Source organism: Schistocerca cancellata, chromosome 1 (assembly GCF_023864275.1).
Source record: "Schistocerca cancellata isolate TAMUIC-IGC-003103 chromosome 1, iqSchCanc2.1, whole genome shotgun sequence".
NCBI classification, from domain to species: Eukaryota; Metazoa; Arthropoda; class Insecta; order Orthoptera; family Acrididae; genus Schistocerca; species Schistocerca cancellata.
The window spans coordinates 681,813,978-681,831,624 of record NC_064626.1 but is presented as its reverse complement, the minus strand read 5'-3'; the positions used below and the strand labels follow the sequence as shown (position 1 = coordinate 681,831,624).

The following is a 17,647-nucleotide window of genomic DNA, read 5'->3' as shown; positions in this document are numbered from 1 at the left end:
CACAAACTAACACACTTCTTATAGTTCTGAGAACTCCAAACTGCACACACAAACACAATTGATTAACGTCAGGGAAAAGACTCAGTGACTGGCCATGACCCTTGTAGTAAAAAAGAAAAGTCGCTACACTCACCGTACAACGTGCGCCGCGTGTTGCAGCTTCTGACATATGGATGGCAGCAGTCACTTCTGTTGCCATTTTGACCCCTATGGTAGAGGGTGAATTGGGCTGCTGGTTTTTTTAAGATGTAGTGCAGTTCTCTCACCAGGGTTTGTCTGTAGTTGTGGTGGTGGTGGTGGTGGTGGTGGTGGTGGTGGTGGGTGGTGGTGGTGGTGGTGGTGGTGGTGTTGGCGACGGCAGGTGTCAAGCAGTGGCCCATCAGATAAACATTTCTGGTTGTGAAAGTATTTTATCCAAAACAGTTACATTTGTGGAATTGAAGGTGGAGAGGCAGTTGTTGGCCTCAGTGATGTAGGTGACCACGGCTGCTAAAGCATGCCAGCATCAGCAGTTGTCCACCGGGAGTGCAGAGTGATGGTGACTGGTGGTGTCGTGCTGTGAACAGCACAGCAATGGAGTGCTGGTGCAGCTGAGTGGAAACTACAGGCAATGAGCAGCAGGAAGCAGCCTTAGCTGCTGGCCTGCTTTTGTAACTTGGCTGAAAGTAATCTGGGGCAGGCTGATGACGATGAACAGACAGGATGGTGGTTGCTGTGTAGCTGGATAGCCCAGTTTTGAAGCCATTGCAGTTCTAAGGGATCAGATTCATTTCCCGGACAAGGCCCCAATAACAACAGTACCTAACAGTTGCTGCTTGTGTAATTGCTCTTTTAAAAACTTTCCATTCAAGCAAACCAGTTGTGTGTTTACCAGTTGTTACTTGTACTTTAGGTACTCGGACTATGCGCAGCTCTTTTTAGATAGAATAGCTCGATGTAGTCATAGCATCGAGCTGCGCACATCTGCTTTCATACCTGGCAGTTAGTTTGCTGCAAATAATAACCTCTAGCTGTGAATCTTATCTTAGAAGATAGGTTAAGGAAAGGCAAACCTATGTTTCTAGCATTTGTAGACTTAGAGAAAGTTTTTGACAGTGTTGACTGGAATACTCTCTTTCAAATTTTGACGGTGGCAGGAGTAAAATACAGGGAGAAAAAGGCTATTTACAATTTGTACAGAAACCAGATGGCAGTGATAAGAGTCGAGGGGCATGAAAGGGAAGCAGTGGTTGGGAAGGGAGTGAGACAGGGTTGTAGCCTATCCCCAATGTTATTCAATCTGTATATTGAGCAAGCAGTAAAGGAAACAAAAGTAAATTCGAAGTAGGAATTAAAATCCACGAAGAAGAAATAAAAACTTTGAGGTTCGCCGATGACATTGTAATTCTGTCAGAGACAGCAAAGGACTTGGAAGAGCAGTTGAACGGAATCGACAGTGTCTTGAAAGGAGGATATAAGATGAACATCAACAAAAGCAAAACAAGGATAATGGAAAGTAGTCGAATTAAGTCGGGTGATGATGAGGGAATTAGATTGGGAAATGAGACACTTAAAGTAGCAAAGGAGTTTTGCTATTTGGGGAGCAAAATAACTGAAGATGGTCGAAGTAGAGAGGATATAAAATGTAGACTGGCAATGGCAAGGAAAGCGTTTCTGAAGAAGAGAAATTTGTTAACATCGAGTATAGATTTAAGTGTCAGGAAGTCGTTTCTGAAAGTACTTGTATGGAGTGTAGCCATGTATGGAAGTGAAACATGGACGATAAATAGTTTGGACAAGGAGAGAATAGAAGCTTTCAAAGTGTGGTACTACAGAAGAACGCTGTAGATGAGATGGGTAGATCACATAAATAATGAGGAGGTATTGAATAGAATTGGGGAGAAGAGAAACTTGTGGCACAACTTGACTAAAAGAAGGGGTTGGTTGGTAGGACATGTTCTGAGGCATCAAGGGATCACAAATTTAGCATTGGAGGGCAGCGTGGGGGGCAAAAATCACGTAGGGAGACCAAGAGATGAATACACTAAGCAGATTCAGAAGGATGTGGGTTGTAGTAGGTACTGGGAGATGAAGAAGCTTGCACAGGATTAAGTTACATGGAGAGTTGCATCAAACCAGTCTCTGGACTGAAGACCACAACAACATCAGCTGTGATCCTGCAGTCAAATGGTCTACGCACTGGCTAGAACTGCAGGTTAATAAAGTACACAGAAATACAAAATAAAAGTTAAATGAATAATTGTATAATGCGGATTCTATTTTAATGTCTGTCATTGATTTAGATTACAGAGAATTATGTTGAATAATGTTTATTCAAGAAAGGACATCACAAATAAACAGGAAGTATACCTACTACATTTAGTTGAGATACAGACAGAAAATACACTTATCACAGGCTGTAAAGTTTTGTTGAGAGCATTATGAGAATCTTAGCAAAATTCCCAAACTAACTAGTCATCAAAGACTTATGAGAACTAAGTTCTTTCATGATCACAATGTGCAAAAGACCCACCAGTTCGAAATAGTTCAGAGTTCAGCATGATGATTTACAAATTAATAAATGTGATACAAAGAATATGCTGTCCATGCACAGTTCTGTATTTCAAGCAGAAAAAGTTAAGAATCCTACCGTGGAGCACATTTAAACCTCTTGAATTATAAAGTCCCTTTAGAAGTAAGATAGCGGCTGTTCGCTGCCCAGAATCAAAAACGTTCATGATAGAATCGTTCTCATTACCACAGTCAGTCTGCCTTCTTCCAGGACTCAACATAAAGGATCCAGAATCACTCCCTTGAGTGCTTTACTCGGAAAGTCACTGTTTCCAATTGATTCCAACAAGAATACATCATTCTCAAGCTCTACAGACATGACTTGACTCACTTGACCACTTTCCCCCACTAAACTAATATATTATAATATTTAAATAAAAGAAATATAATAAATGTTTGGTTACATTCAGATGATTTGCAGTAAATAAATAAGCCAGCATTCTTGCACAAGTGCACTCACATTAAATGACAATGAACTGTTGTTAAATATAGTTTGAACAGTTATTTAGCCTTGCTTGTCAGAATTGTCTTTTGGTTTTCTTTTACAAAGGTGGTGTCTACTAACACACACGACTCACCACTTTTAAATTAGCACAGTTTTTTAAGAGCACTTGCAATCAGTATTCAAATAAAATTGCTGACAAAATACTAAACTATTCATTAAATAAAAACACAATTATGACAAAATATGAGGTATTCATGCTGCAGTCCTTTGTTGTGTAAATGTGGAAAATACTATGTTCTGACAAACACTTGCATAATGAAAAAGATGTATAAGACAATGTAAATCAGTAAATGAAATGCATACAGATAGGCAGCTTTCAGGGATGACAGCTAAGGTTCAATACTATCATCTGAGATACCGTATGGAGAAATTGCATGAAACATTTAAAAGTTGTTAATTCAGAGGTTCTTTGTATAACTGTTTATTTACTGTGAGAGCTTAACTTCTGTGGTTTTCAAGATATTGAGATATTATCCTCATTTTTCTGAGATCCCAAAAGTATTCAGATTTGCATTAATAATTGATGTGAGTCATTGTCGAATCCCTAAGAGCTGTAACTTGACCATCTTTAAGATGATCTGACACGCTGCCATTTCTTGGAACATTTCCTGCACAAAGGCCAAATTCCCAGGTTAGAGATTTTCCCCATTTCCAGACCTTTGCTAAAGCATGTCACTCACCTGGAGTGGCCGTGGCTGTCTGCCTGGCTGCGATGCGCTCTCAGTCCTGGAGCTTCACAAACAAATTCTCCTTACCTTGCACCAGTTGTAGGTGAGCGATTATCTTGCCTAAATACGCGTAGCGATACACACCTCTATTTAATGTGGCACATTGGCTTCCTAACTTGGCACAGTAAATAGCACCAAATTTGTCATACATACACAAGATAATAAACACTTATGTAACATAATAAATAGAATACTCTACCGTATTTACTCAAATCTAAGCCGCACTCAAATCTAAGCCGCACCTAGAAAATGAGACTCGAAATCAAGGAAAAAAATATTTTCCCGAATCTAGGCCGCACCTGAAATTTGAGACTCGAAATTCAAGGGGAGAGAAACGTTTTAGGCCGCACCTCCAAATTGAAACAAAGTTGGTCCATTGTAATATGAGACACAATTTAGGTCGAATGAATGACGATACAGCTACAGTAGTTTGCTTTGAGTTGTAAGCTTAGCAGTTAAGCTTTACCAGGTAGCCACTGCTTTGTGTCAGGCGCTCCGTCCATCTTTATACGGGTACCCTTCCTTTTTCACGTGCTTCATCTGGTTTGAATTGATTGTTTATTTTTCTTTGATCTGATAAGCGCCGTTCTCTTTGTTATAGGTGTTTACATCACTCTAAGCTGAAAATGCATTACTGTATTGTGTCATGCACTGTTTGTCGCATTCTGATAATGAGTGTTTACGTCCTGTCACTGCTCACGGCATGGCTTTCTTTCGTGTACGCTACGGCCACTTTTTTTTTTTTTTTTAAAAAAAAAGGAATTGTCTCATTAGTGAAACAATGATAAGAGACTGCTATTTGTTGTTACTTACACTGCGCTTTCTTTGATAATGATCAACAAGAACCAAATAATATACTGCGTATGATAGAATTTTTGAACGAGAGTTTAGCGAAAATTTTTCTCTGTTTGAAAATCTTTGCAGACGCCTCTTTAGTACATAACATTCTGCACAAAAATTAGAGTCATCTTAGATTTAAAAATCTAGTCAATTGCCGTGCTTCATTTCTGACTGTATCACTATTAGGCATAAGGATAATACGCATATAAACATGACACGATATGTATATTCTTCCGCGTTTGCTGTTGTCTCACTCTAGTTTCATAGTTTATTAGGCAGACCGGATTTAAATGACATACCAGCAAACACGAAACAATACATGGCAAAATCCAGAGGTTTTAGCGCCAGTATTTATGTTTGTGCCTGCAAAGCATGCCTGTGTAGCGCTACATATATTCAACTGCAGAAGTTAGTTGTGGCGGCACCTACCAACAGTTTTCAGAACTTCCGCTTACGTTACACTTGGTTCTAAGCCGCAGGCGGTTTTTTGGATTACAAAAAACCGGAAAAAAGTGCAGCTTAGATTCGAGTAAATACGGTACTCGTGTCTCAGAACACTAATGTAATTATCTCTGTGGTGGTGCATGAAACAGCATAACATCTGTTATCAGCACAAATTTACTAAATCTAACACAAATTATAAAAATTACAACATATTAATTAAAAGCCCAACAAAACACTTAAATTTAAATAAACTCTCGAGTGAGCTCATATGCTTCAAAAAAATTTTTAGTGCTTTTGCACTCATTTGATAGCACTTTTTTACTGTGACCTTACTGCAGCTCTTCACCATCACAGCATGTGGTTGGTATTCTGGCGTCAAGGACAGTCCAGCCATCTCTGCCAAAAATCATGATGCTTTTGGCCATGTATTGTGCCACGAAATGCGTCAGTTCACAGTCACCGTCAGTGCTGAAGGATGATAGCTGTCGAATTATGTCTGTATTGTAGTTGACAATAATCGCATGACTTCTCGAATCCCCATAGATCAGGCACTGAACATTCTTCACTGTGGAATAGATAGATTCACAAGTAGGATAGCAAGCAAAAACTGATTTAAACCATCAGCAAAACACATTTGATTTAGCTCGACGTTTCAAACACTCTGTCCATGTTCATACTAGAAAACACAGCTTTTGTGCTATGAAATTTTTGAACACCATAAATCAACTAACATTTTATCATTTGTCTACAATTTTACCACATATATTTAGAAACTTTAAAACTAATAGTACCCTGCGCAGAAATCACCCCTTTAACTTTCTATTTTAACTCTGCGGATAACTGGATCATAAATTCGGCAAATTTTCACTCATATTTGCAATAAAAGCACCAGTTATCCCCAGACTTTTACGTATATAAATCTATTCATAAGCCTTTTCCAAACAAAATGCATTGTATGATTAACCTACATAATATACCCTCAAAAACTTAGCTTATATTTTGCACATCATAACCCCACATCTGTTCCCACAAGTAATTAAAATTTTAATGATGTCTTATGACCTCCATGTACCAAATTTTGTATGAACAATAATTATAATTAAACTAAACATATTGTTGTGACTCGCCGATCTTTCAAAGTGCCACCGCGCAGTTACGTGCGTCCTATACATGTGGCGCTGTCTGCCAGCCATGCAGCAGCCGCGCCACCCAAGCGGCCAGCCAGCCAGCGGCCGCTAGACTTGGACTCAGTGCTGATTTGACTGTTACTGTGTACACGTCTTACCTTGTCTACTTGCTCTGTGACTTACATGTGTTGTGTCATTTTTTGAAATATATGTGTTCAACTTGATGTTATAACAATTGGCGATGAGGTAGTGGATTTTTCCTTTTCATCGTTGACCCACAGGTTTCCATGGCTACTTTAGAGCAACTATAGCAAGGTCTCATTGAACAGCAAACACTTCTTACATCGGCGATTCGCGATTTCATCGTGGCATCAAATGCGGGGCATTTCTCGTCGTTGTCTATACCTCCTTTTCCTCCTTACGACGAGATGGCAGAAGACTGGTCTGATTACGAAAAACGACTTCGACAGCACTTCTTGGCATTTCATTTCGCGGATGAACAAACATGTAAGTCTCTGTTCCTTTCATGGATTTCACCTCAAATGTATCGGTTGTCGCAATTGGCTCCTTTGAAAGATCCTGCATCTTTGTCCTTTGCTGACATGTGCTCCCATCTGTCCGTATATTTTCAAAAGCATACGCATGTGGTAGCCTCTCGTGTTGCCTTTTATCTCTGTCAAAAACAACCGCATCTATCTTATCACGCTTAGGCTGCTGAACTTCACGGCCTCAGTAGAAAGTGTAAATTTGTTACTGAAGTTCACAAAGAATCCTACGCCGATTCCATGGTATGAGATGCTATTATCCAGTCAGTGCCTGACAAAGAAGTTAGGCAACGTGCCCTTCAGTTGGCAAATCCGACTCTAGATGAAGTCCTATCCATCGCGCAGTCGTTTGAAATTTCTCGCGCCGCTGGAGCACGAATAGAGGCGTGGGGTGACGTCGGGGAAATACAACCTTTGTGCGCAGTTGACGATGCGTGCGGCGTGTCCCTGCCAGCCGACGTGGCTGCAGTACGCTCCCAAGCACAGCCTCGGCCTAACCGTAAACAAACGTCTAAGAAACTGCAGCAAAACCCCCGGGAACTTCCTTCATGTCCGCGGTGTTTTACGAAACATTCACGGGAGGATTGGCCCCAACATTGGGCCATGTGTCACAATTGCAAAAAGAAGGGTCATGTGTCATCTGTTTGCAAATCCGACCACATACATGATGTTCATGAACGTGACGCTGATTCTGATTCTTTGTTGTCTGTCAATTGTACTTCTTCCCTTTCAGGGAAGTTATTCCTCACGGTCCAAATACTTGGTCGAGATGTTTGCATGCAGGTGGATACTGGTTCTGCTGTCACTATCATCAATTCTCAGACGTATGTTCAGTTGGGTTCTCCAACCCTATCACCTGTCACTAGGCAATTACAGACGTACAACAAACAGAAGATTTCTCTCTTGGCACAATTTGATGCTGAGGTATCTTACAAATCCGTCGTTCGCACTGTTCCCATATTTGTGGTGGACCATAGTAACGCAGAGAATCTTTTTGGTTTCGATGCCTTTCGCGTTTTTGGGTTCTCCATAGATGACTCTGTCAATATCACTTCTGATGCCATTCCTTATGCTCGATTGGATTCCTTGTCAATGACATTTTTGTCCCTTTTTTCTCATGGGTTAGGCTGTGCAAACGATTTTGAAGCTCATATCACGCTCAAACCCACTGCTCGGCCTAAGTTTTTTCGGCTCGGCCCATTCCTGTGGCCCTTTGTGATCAGGTCAAACGGGAGCTGGATCATCTCACTGCTTCAGGGGTCTTGCTTCCTGTCGCTTCAAGTGAGTGGTCCTCTCCTGTCGTTGTCATTGCTAAGCCTAATGGTGATAATTCGTCTCTGTGGTGATTTCAAAGCCACTGTAAATGCCCAATGCCTCATCGACACTTACGCTATGCCCCGACCTGAAGAATTGTTCACTAAACTTGCTGGAGGCCAGTATTTTTCTAAACTTGACCTGTCAGAAGCTTATCATCAACTTCCTCTCGACACTGCGTCCTGGCAGTTCCTGGTACTTAACACGCCTTTTGGCCTCTATCAATACCAATGATTGCCATTCGGGGTTGCCAGTGCTCCTGCTCTCTTTCAGCGCTTCTTGGAACAATTATTGCTCCCTGTCCCTGGGTGTATAAATTACATGGACGACATTGTTGTCACTGGCTCCACCACTGAAGAACATCTTCAGAATCACCACCAATTTTTTCATGTCTTAAGTGTTACCTTCAGAAATCAAAATTTTTTCAGGCATCTATCACGTACTTGGGGTTTCAAATCTCCCAGGATGGTATTCGTCCGCTTCAGCAAACTGTCACTGCAATCGATGCCCTTCCTCGCCCTACATCTGTTAAGGAGCTGCAGGCCTTCTTGGGGAAAATAGCATACTATCACAGGTTTTTACCGTCTGCTGCTTCGGTGGCTCAGCCGTTGCATCGCCTGTTGCATAAAAACGTGCCTTTTCACTGGTTCGCATCATGCGATGCGGCTTTCCAGAAATTGAAGACTATGCTGAACAGACCCCGTGCCTGGCTATTTATCAACCTGGCCGACATCTTGTTCTTGCCACGGATGCCTCTCAATATGGGGTTGGTGCAGTCCTTGCGCACCGTTTTTCTGACGGTTCTGAACAACCCATTGCTTATGCCTCCAAGACGCTCACAGATGCCCAACGAAAATATTCTCCAATTAAAAAAGAAGCTTTGGCCATTATTTATGCTCTGCATAAGTTTGGTGTTTTCCTTTATGGATCCAAGTTTCATCTTGTTATGGACCACAAGCCACTTGTTTCCTTGTTTCTTCCATCAATGTTGCTTCCCGACAAGGCTGCACACCGCCTCCAGCGTTGGGCTCTTTGCTTGTCTCGTTTCAATTTTGAGATTCATTTCGGGCCGATGGCTCAACATGCGAATGCTGATGCGCTGTCTTGCCTTCCCATGGGTCCTGATCTGGCATTCGATAGGGATGAACTTTTGTGTTTCCACCTGGATGTTGCCGAGCAGTGGGTTGTGGACGGGTTCCCTATCACCGGGGACCGGCTGGCAGCTGCTGTGGGTATTGACCCTACCCTCTCCTGGATTTTAAGCAGTATTCAGAAGGGTTGGCCAGATCGTCCATCTGCTAAGTCTTCTGATCTGTTGCGGAACTACTAAGCTTTGCGTTACCGCCTCACGGCTAGGGATGGTGTTATCCTCCTTTCCACCGAAAATGCTTCGCCGCTTGTAGTGGTACCTGCATCTTTGCGTGCTTCGGTCTTGCGTCTCCTTCACCAAGGGCACTGGGGTGTGTCTCGCACAAAATCTCTGGTGTGCCGTCAAGGGTACTGGCCCAGCATCGACTCTGAAATCTCATACATGGTCACTGCCTGCGGCCCTTGTGCATCACAGGCCGCCGCCCTGAAGTCATCTTTGTCATCGTTCCTTTCACTGAGACGCCCTGGGAGCGTATTCATGCTGACTTCGCGGGACCTTTTTTAGGTACATGTTGGCTGCTCGTAATTGACATCTATTCTAACTTCCCTTTCATTGTCCGTTGCATGTTGCCTACCACCGTGGCAACCACAAATGCTCTAGCTTGCATGTTCTCTTTGGAAGCCCTTCCCTCTACTCTTGGTACTGATAATGGTCCGCTATTTGCCTCTTCCGAATTTCCGGATTTTTGTGCCTGTCACAGCGTCAAGCAGGTCACGGCTCCGCCATTCCATCCACAGTCAAACGGTGAGGCTGAACGACTGGTCCGCACATTTAAGGCTCAGATGAGGAAACTCCTGACTTCTTTTGCTGCTGATGATGCGCTTCTCCAATTTCTGGCATCTTACCATTTCACCCCCATGAGCAACCACAGCCCAACTGAGACAGGTGAGGTATGAGTGGCGGCAACTTGAAATTAGCGGAGGTTGAGGCCTGGCGGATAACGAGAAGAGAAGATATACTGAAGGGCAAGTTCCCATCTCCGGAGTTCTGACAGGTTGGTGTTAGTGGGAAGTATCCAGATAACCCGGACGATGTAACACTGTGCCGAGATGTGCTGGCCGTGCACCAAGGCATGTTTAGCCACAGGGTGATCCTCATTACCAACAAACACTGTCTGCCTGTGTGCATTCATGCGAATGGACAATTTGCTGCTGGTCATTCCCACATAGAATGCGTTACAGTGTAGGCAGGTCAGTTGGTAAATCATGTGTGTGCTTTCACATGTGGCTCTGCCTTTGATCGCGTACACCTTCCGGGTTACAGGACTGGAGTAGGTGGTGGTGGGAGGGTGCATGGGACAGGTTTTACACCGGGGGCGGTTACAAGGGTAGGAGCCAGAGGGTAGGGAAGGTGGTTTGGGGATTTCATAGGGATGAACTAAGAGGTTACGAAGGTTAGGTGGACGGCGGAAAGACACTCTTGGTGGAGTGGGGAGGAATTCATGAAGGATGGATCTCATTTCAGGGCAGGATTTGAGGAAGTCGTATCCCTGCTGGAGAGCCACATTCAGAATCTGATCCAGTCCCGGAAAGTATCCTGTCACAAGTGGGGCACTTTTGTGGTTCTTCTGTGGGAGGTTCTGGGTTTGAGGGGGTGACGAAGTGGCTCTGGTTATTTGCTTCTGTACCAGGTCGGGAGGGTAGTTGCGGGATGCAAAAGCTGTTTTCAGGTTGTTGGTGTAATGGTTCAGGGATTCCGGACTGGAGCAGATTCGTTTGCCACGAAGACCTAGGCTGTAGGGAAGGGACCGTTTGATGTGGAATGGGTGGCAGCTGTCATAATGGAGGTACTGGTGCTTGTTGGTGGGTTTGATGTGGACGGCCGTGTGAAGCTGGCCATTGGACAGGTGGAGGTCCACGTCAAGGAAAGTGACATGGGATTTGGAGTAGGACCAGGTGAATCTGATGGAACCAAAGGAGTTGAGGTTGGAGAGGAAATTCTGGAGTTCTTCTTCACTGTGAGTCCAGATCACGAAGATGCCATCAATAAATCTGTACCAAACTTTGGGTTGGCAGGCCTGGGTAACCAAGAAGGCTTCCTCTAAGCGACCCATGAATAGGTTGGCGTACGAGGGGGCCATCCTGGTACCCGTGGCTGTTCCCTTTAATTGTTGGTATGTCTGGCCTTCAAAAGTGAAGTGTCATCAATGGTTACAAGGATGGTTTCCGGGGGTAACAGATTGGGTAAGGATTCCAGGCGTTCGAGAAACCATTGATGCCACTTCCTTATACACAAATATTCCGCACGTCCAGGGCCTCGCTGCGATGGAGCACTTCCTTTCACGCAGATCTCCTGCCACCCTACCTAAAACCTCTTTCCTCGTTACCTTAGCCAGCTTCATCCTGGCCCACAACTTCTTCACTTTTGAAGGCCAGACATACCAACAATTAAAGGGAACAGCCATGGGTACCAGGATGGCCCCCTCGTACGCCAACCTATTCATGGGTCGCTTAGAGGAAGCCTTCTTAGTTACCCAGGCCTGCCAACCCAAAGTTTGGTACAGATTTATTGATGACATCTTCATGATCTGGACTCACAGTGAAGAAGAACTCCAGAATTTCCTCTCCAACCTCAACTCCTTTGGTTCCATCAGATTCACCTGGTCCTACTCCAAATCCCATGCCACTTTCCTTGATGTTGACCTCCACCTGTCCAATGGCCAGCTTCACACGGCCATCCACATCAAACCCACCAACAAGCACCAGTACCTCCATTATGACAGCTGCCACCCATACCACATCAAACGGTCCCTTCCCTACAGCCTAGGTCTTTGTGGTAAACGAATCTGCTCCAGTCCGGAATCCCTGAACCATTACACCAACAACCTGAAAACAGCTTTTGCATCCCGCAACTACCCTCCCGACCTGGTACAGAAGCAAATAACCAGAGCCACTTCGCCACCCCCTCAAACCCAGAACCTCCCACAGAAGAACCACAAAAGTGCCCCACTTGTGACAGGATACTTTCCGGGACTGGATCAGACTCTGAATGTGGCTCTCCAGCAGGGATACGACTTCCTCAAATCCTGCCCTGAAATGAGATCCATCCTTCATGAAATCCTCCCCACTCCACCAAGAGTGTCTTTTCGCCGTCCACCTAACCTTCGTAACCTCTTAGTTCATCCCTATGAAATCCCCAAACCACCTTCCCTACCCTCTGGCTCCTACCCTTGTAACCGCCCCCGGTGTAAAACCTGTCCCATGCACCCTCCCACCACCACCTACTCCAGTCCTGTAACCCGGAAGGTGTACGCGATCAAAGGCAGAGCCACGTGTGAAAGCACCCACGTGATTTACCAACTGACCTGCCTACACTGTGACGCATTCTATGTGGGAATGACCAGCAGCAAATTGTCCATTCACATGAATGGACACAGGCAGACAGTGTTTGTTGGTAATGAGGATCACCCTGTGGCTAAACATGCCTTGGTGCACAGCCAGCACATCTTGGCATAGTGTTACGCCGTTATCTGGATACTTCCCACTAACACCAACCTATCCGAACTCCGGAGATGGGAACTTGCCCTTCAGTATATCCTCTCTTCCCGTTATACACCCGGCCTCAATCTCCGCTAATTTCAAGTTGCCGCCACTCATACCTCATCTGTCATTCAACAACATCTTTGCCTCCGCACTTCCGCCTCAACTGACATCTCTGCCCAAACTCTTTGCCATTGAATATGTCTGCTTGTGTCTGTATATGTGTGGATGGACAAGTATGTGTGTGTGTGCGAGTGTATACCCGTCCTTTTTTCCCCCTAAGGTAATTCTTTCCGCTCCCGGGATTGGAATGACTCCTTACCCTCTCCCTTAAAACCCACATCCTTTCGTCTTTCCCTCTCCTTCCCTCTTTCCTGACGAAGCAGCCGTTGGTTGCGAAAGCTAGAATTTTGTGTGTATGTTTGTGTTTGTTTGTGTGTCTATCGACCGGCCAGCACTTTCTTTTGGTAAGTCACGTCATCTTTGTTTTTAGATATATTTTTCCCATGTGGAATGTTTCCCTCTATATATATTTGAGTCTATATGCATTGAGGTGTGGACATTCAATGACGACAAATCGTCCATAGTGTATTTGGAGAAGCTTTTTTTTATTTCTCCATCTACTTCAGTAGATTTTTCTTTGATTTTCACCAAGATGCGGTCCCCAGTCTTGTTTTTAATCATCTTAAAATGCCCATCATGTCGCTTTTTTCTTTCATTTGCCATCTTCTCCATATGAGTCTCTACTGCTTCCTTTCTTTTGACTGCCAGATGGGTGTATTGATATCTTTATGTGTTTGATGGCTTGATTATTCATGAAGTCATTCCACATTTTAGTCGTAAATTGTGATCCATTGTCAGACAACAGCCCCTCTGGTTTAATTAATTTAGTAAAGAAATCCTTTTCCAGTTTGGTGATCTGAGTTTTGCTATTAGCTTTTCGTGTTGGATACAATTTGATAAATTTGGAACATACTTCAACAACCACATTCTTCGTACTTCACATGCTTCATGCTTCACATATTTCATACCACCAGTTATGAGTGGACTGAAATTGTGTACCGCCAATGGCTCGCCAACTTTTTTTAGGTATGATACTTTCCATTTCCCCCTGGGGTGAGGTAGAGCAATGTTTCACCCTCTAGTATTTGTCACAAGAGGCCAACTGAGCATGTACCCTTCTGACTAGATTGCTTGTGTATGCACATCAATGACTTATATACACTTTTGTGTCCCATAATGCACATAACTTAAGTGGGCATAGTCTATCAGCTGCTCCACATACTTTTTCGGAAAGTGCTGTCGCCACTGCTTTGTTTTCTCTTCTTTCCTACAAAACAAAACACCCTTCCTGCCAAAGTTTGTTTTTATATTTTTCAGTTCAGGGTCTTCATTTTGTGGTTGTCGCATGTCCTTGCAAACATCACAAATCTCTCTCTCTCCTTCTATTCCCTTGATGTGTAAGGGTTGGAACTCTTCAGTTACTTCTTTCTCACCGCTGCCCTCCTTCCTGACAAGTAGCTGTGGCAGTGCATCAGCTATCCAATTTTCGGTTCCATTTATACATTTTATGGTGTAGTTGAGTTGCTGCAACCAGCACATGAGACAGTCCTTTAGCAATCTACTATCCTGCAGAAAACTAAAAGCTTTATGATCAGATAGCACGTTTACCTTGCAGCCCTCCAGATACAGCTTGAAATTTTTGAATCTGTACATAACAACGAGTAACTCTTTTTCAAAAATGCTATAGCAGTGCTCACTGTTATTTAACATTTGGCTGGAAAAAGCCATACTCTTGTGTTCTATCTCTCCTCTTACTAACGTTTCCTGGAACACATCACACCTGATGCTGTAAGCTGAACTGTTCACAGCTAAACAGAATGGCAGTGACATGTCAGGTATTATAACATTTTACTACTGCATAAGCTGTTCCTTATTGCTAAGAATTCCCTTTCACACTCCTCACTCCGTGCCCAAGTTGAGTTCATATTTAACAGTTTGTGAAGGTCTGGAGTATTAATCACCCCATTACCCAGAAATTTTCAGTAAAAACTGCACAATGCTAGGTATGATTTTTAATTGTTCACCTTTTGCACTCTGAAATCACTGTAAGTTTCTCACTGCATGACAGAATACCTTTGGGTGAGAGTTTGTGACCTAAAAACTGAATTTCTGCTCTAACAAATTCACACTTAATGAGTTTTAAGATCATTCTTTCCTTTCTTAGGGTCAAGAGCATTTCCTCCAACAACTCACAATATTCTTGTCAAGATTCTGTGGCACTCAAAATATCGCCTTCATAGACAACAAGTTTGCGCCTTAATCAACCTCCTAGTATGTGACTTAGCACTCTCACTAAAACCACAACAGATATTGTTAATCTGAATGGCACCACTTTGAAGCAATAACTTCACCTATCCACCAGGGAAGTTGTGTAGTAGTAGTAGTAGTTGCAGCAGCAGCAGCAACTTTATTCATCCGTAGGTGTCTTTTTTACAAGGATATAGGACATGCTCCTTTCAGCCAGTGGAATCTGCCAAAAGCCAGAGGTCAGATCGATACTCGGCATCAGTTTTATATTACGAAAATTCAGTAGTAGTTCTTTCAAATTGCCTGGCTGATCTCGTTCTCTTGTCTTACTATTGCCTTATTCAACTTGCGAGTGTCTAAAACTATTCTAACTTAGTTATCCTTCTTTTTAACAATTACAATCAGTTCGCAGTAATAACTCTTACATTGTTCCACAATATCTCATTCTAGCATCTGCTGTAGTCTAGACCGCACTGCCTCCTGACCAGCAATAGCAATCACTTATGGTTTTGATCTGATAGGCTCATGTGGCCACACCTTAACTGAATTTAAAAGTCCACAAACATACCAGGCTTGTCTGAGAAAATATCTTCATACTGACTCAACAAATTACATAATTCCTCATTTGAAATATCTTGTTCCATTTCAGTAATCTGTATTATTCAGTCCCAACCTTCAGTAACTACTGGATGAACAATTTGTTGGTCTCCAGTTAACAGATTTTTTAATCTTATTTTTCTTTTCTTACCCTCCAATTCAAATTTAAGGTATTTCTCAACACAATTCAAAGAATTTTTATATTTACACAGGAAACCCTTACCCAGCATGATATCTTGAAATAAACTATTCACTATGAAACATCTTATACTAAAACAGTAATCACAACACATAAACTCTAAATGCATTTTATGTTTTATGGGTTTACTTAGGTCACCAACAGCACTCTTAATCTTAACACTGTTAACTGAAAAAATGTCATAGTTTCTATTCCTATTTCTGTTTACAAATTGCTCTCATATGGCCAAGACATTACTACCAGAACCTAAAAGTGCCCTTATGATTTCATTACCCACCTTGATTTCTAATACAGGTTGCACATTGATGATTTCATTATCATCATCAAACAATTCATTAAACACTTCCTTTGCCCTGATTTTGTCTTTCCTCCTTTCAAGATCTCTTGCTTCTTTATATTTCTCCTGTGCCCACAAGTGAGGTAGTAATGACTTCAAAATTTTCCCATACCATTTCCAACCATTTATAGAGCAGTGACTTTCTTCCTTGTCGTGCCACTCAGTATTAACGTCATGTCTTAAACAAATACTTTCCCCTTTATCCAATTCTATGTTCCTCCGAACCACCTCTAAATCATCTGTAGCCCTTAAATTGTCCTCAGAATCCTTAGTTTCACTGTCCCCTTCCTCTGAAGTAATGATATCAGTAGCTGCAACATTCTCACAACTAACCATGCAACTTAAAACTTCATCTCCCTTACACAACACCTCACTTATTTCTGCCAAATCGCTACAAACTTTATCACAGGTAACTCCATTAACACTCGTTAACAACTCATAAGGTTCATTACTTAAAACATACATTACGTCCATCGATACATTATAGAAACCACCAGCAATAAGGGGCAGATGACCTCAGATGTTAAGTCCCATAGTGCCTAGAGCCATTTGAACCATCACCAGCAATAACTGTCAACCTCCTCTGATATGCTACACAAATTGCTGTTACTGCACTGTACCACATCATGATTCCACCACTGTCTCCGTAACATTTTCTCTCCTCTCAGAATTGTCTAACACTTTGCATTCTGATCCACTACCTAACACATTAGTTTCACATTCATCCCTCAACATCTACTCATAAGCCATCAAAAGAAATTAATCCACAAACTCCTTCCTCTGAGATATCTAAATCAGTAGCCCCAGTTTTTGCAACTTCAGCCTCTAAAATATAAACGTTGCTTCCCTGTACCAATGAATCACCCACTTCTGCTGATACATTATCAAATTCATCACCAGCTAATGAGACTACTGCTATGCTGCCTTCACAAATTTCCTTCACATTTTTCCATCAATATATTACAGAATTCATCTCTGTCTTTTGTTAATGCATGTGGCTCACCAGTAGCGGTCATGGCTGTCCGCCCAGGTATGATGCACTCTCTGCCCTCAGGTCGCACAGCTTTGCAAACAAATTCACATTACCTTCTAGACGATTGGTTAGCTTGCCTAAATACACGTAATGTTACAATATAGAATCAGCTCAGGCAGAGGCCTGGAGCTATTAGCATCAAAGTCTGATGTTTGTGGATGTTTGCTTTTTGTGACTAGCAGCTGGTGTGGACTGTATTGATGGGCAAACTTTGTACAACTGAGCACTATTAAGACTGTAGGTCTAAGTTTGGTGGCATATATATGAGCCAGGCTGGCTAGTGTTTCTCAAACTGCAGCACTCCTGGCCTGTAAGCCACAAGCAGGGGCAGCCAGAAATAATTGTTGAGAAACTATGACTTCATTTGCCCTGGCTTTCCTGTGTGGTCAGCTGCTCCAAAAGCCTTGCTGGAGCTCTCAGGTGTCACAGCTTCTACTTCCAGAGATGCTGACTGGTGTCTTCTGAATAAGCATTCTTATGTACTGAAGA

General features: G+C 42.8%; 1 protein-coding gene across 1 annotated transcript in view; it reads left to right on the top strand.

Moving 5' to 3' along the window:
• Positions 1–17,647, top strand: part of LOC126094508 (myosin-I heavy chain) — a 238,625-nt gene that overhangs the window by 58,987 nt on the left and 161,991 nt on the right. The window lies entirely within an intron of this gene.